At 40.5% G+C, this 2,891-nt stretch overlaps 1 protein-coding gene across 1 annotated transcript in view; it reads right to left on the reverse strand.

Annotated features, from left to right (window-relative positions):
- Positions 1-2,605: 2,605 nt before the first annotated feature.
- The window catches only part of cd82a (CD82 molecule a), a 31,144-nt gene continuing 30,858 nt past the window's right edge, over positions 2,606-2,891 (reverse strand). The window contains exon 9 of the mRNA XM_042075307.1: positions 2,606-2,891. This exon is cut by the window's right edge and continues 796 nt beyond it. The gene's annotated coding sequence lies outside the window, so the exon portion shown is untranslated.

The raw sequence follows: 2,891 nt of genomic DNA on the forward strand, positions 1-2,891 counted from the left end.
ACTAATACACTTTATTTTACGGTTTGTGAAGGGTGCAGTCCCGTGCTTTATTTGGCTAACGCAGGTAGGCCTACTAATCACCTTTACTTTCTTTGGTTGTAGGATAGTCCGTGATTCACATTAGTTTTGGCTATCACCGCAATTAGGCTACTAAACGCAAGGCTTACCCAAGTTCTAGGCTATTCTGTCGCCACATTTATAATATTGCTATAAAACCTTCGTTAGTAACAGTCAATACTTTTGCCTGCATCAAATCGCGCAAATCTTGCATTTGCATTCAGTGTGCTACCATCGGCTTAACGTGAGTTCTATGACACTGGCACTACGCACAAATTAATGTAGCCTAAACTTACACCGCACTTTCCTAATAAAGTTCTCTCGCGTCACTGACAGTAGCTAGAATGCATAAAAAAACACCGGGAAAAACAGTGTTCAGTCCATCAAGTCATAAGCTATCGGCGCTGCGCAGCACCAGTTGTGATATTTATCTTACGGAGTGTAATCGTAGGTAATGTCATGTATGAAAACTAGTATTGTTAGGCAATACTATAAGTGCAAGTCCAGGGCAGCTGAGGTGTGGCGATGACATCATTAATACGCAGGCAGGACGTGCGGTTTCGCTGTCTAAACAAATTCAAACGGGCTACGGTTTCAGATTTTTCCACTCTGGGACCAGGTTTCAAAAAAGTGCGGTTTCGGGCAGTGCGTTTACAGGATTCGTTTGGACGCTCGGCCAAGACGAAGCAAAACCTCTGCGTTTAACCTAAAAAGCGTCTCCGTGTGGACAGACCCTAAACCTCTGAGTGTTAACTATTTGGGTGTTAATACTCCACGAGGGGGATTACGGAGCCCTGTGGTCGGCCATTTGGCCCTGAAAATAAATAAATGTATACGTGCACAGTTTGGGACTACTTCAAGAATCTCCATACAGTGTTTTATGTGTTTTAATTATTACCTTTTAAACACTTACTTTAAAACTATTGCCATTTTTATGTGTTTTAATTATTACTTTTTTAAACACTTGTCAACTATTGCTCTTTTATGCTTTTATGTACTATTTCTCTTTTTTATTCTTTAATTTTTAAACCTTTCTTTGACTATTGCCCTTCTAATAACTAGTCCTGTTTGCTTGTGTTTATGTAAAGCACATTGAATAACTTCTGTGTGTGAAATGCGCTATATAAATAAAGTTGACTTGACTTCACACACACACACACACACACACACACAAATCCACACTAATTCATGCCCTCTCAAATGGGGACAGTACTCCACGCACTTGCATACATCTACTAATATGAATAATGGCGTCCCATGTTCCTATTTGTCTTTAGTTGCACACAGTACAGTAGTTCCCATTGGCCTTCATCCTAATGCACAGTATGCCAGTTTATTCTCTAATTATCACTCTCTTATGTGTGTGATCCGAGTGTGAGTCACAGTCAAACACTGGTGCGGGGCTTAGCGTGTGTGTGTGTGTAACACAACCCTCAGGGTGTGAGTGTGTGTGTGTGTGTATGTGCGTGAATGAACCAGGTGTGTGTGAGTGCGTCACTGAGCCAGGTGTGATAGGTGAGTCAGACACAGCTGGCTCTCTCTCTCTGTCTCTCTCTCTCTCTCACACACACACACATACACATTCACATGTTACTCTGTTTCACTATCTCACACACATACACACCTGCTCAGTTATGAAGGAACACTATTAACTGTAACATTGATACAGTACACTTCTGCCCCCTTGTGGCCAGTCATACAAACAACAGTGCTGGCATGTCAAAGAATAGTGCTATAAGCTCAGTGGACACACACACACACACACACACACACACACACAGATACATACAAACACTTAAACACAGCTACAGTAGCTTGTGTGAGTTGACTTTATTGTAACAGGTTCAACTACAGAACAGAATGACAGAAGAGAAAATGACAGTTTAATAGTCCTACAGTTTTAACATTACTTAAGAGTAGAGGAATTCTTCCATACACACAGAAATTACAAAATAAAAGTAGACATGTTTAAAAGAACAGTTTGTAGTGTTGTATTTTCTTCTTTTACATTAAAAAAGTATAACAAAGGTCTTCATTAAAATGTATTAAAAATGTACATAAAATTGATCTCTTTCCACAGCCAACATGGTTTACTATACAAATCACACACACACACACACACACACACACACACACAGAAACATATCCAACAGGGCCAATTTTCCCTTACGCAATGACACCGGAATGCCCGACCTCCCGCTAAACCTCCTTCCCTCCACACACACTCATACACATAAACACACACACACACACACAGAGAGAGAGAGAAAGAGAGAGAGACAGAGACACACACACAAATACACACACATTCACACACATTTCCTATCCATGACCTCTAGCGTTTGCATCAGGAAGGGGAAGTGACAGAAACCTGCACTTCTCTTGACGAAAAATACACTTTATTTGTTTTTATATATATTTTTTGTCATTTTCCGCAACGACTAAGCAACCCTGACAGAGACCATTCTCCAGAACAGCCCCAGTTGGGTTAGAAGTGTGAGAGACTCAAGCCACCCTTCACTGAGCTTCTCTGTCACAGTCGCCTTTATGTTTGTTTGTTTGTTTGTTTGTTTGTGTGGTAAACAAAAGGTGCAGGTGCATTTGTAGCATGGAATTAGGGTGTATTGTGGTTAGGAGGGGTAGGGTGATTCAGCTGAGGGAGCAGGTGGAGGCGAGCAAGAACAGAACAACACCTCATCACACTTTTCATTTAAAACATACAGCCATTTAAAAAAAAAAAAAAAACACTTTTACAACTACAGACCATCCTCAACTTTAAAAACACATCCATCCATGTGCTCATTTTAAAACTGTCAACCATCTTTATTTTAAAA

Source organism: Alosa sapidissima, chromosome 20 (genome assembly GCF_018492685.1).
Source record: "Alosa sapidissima isolate fAloSap1 chromosome 20, fAloSap1.pri, whole genome shotgun sequence".
In the NCBI taxonomy this organism is placed as follows: Eukaryota; Metazoa; Chordata; class Actinopteri; order Clupeiformes; family Clupeidae; genus Alosa; species Alosa sapidissima.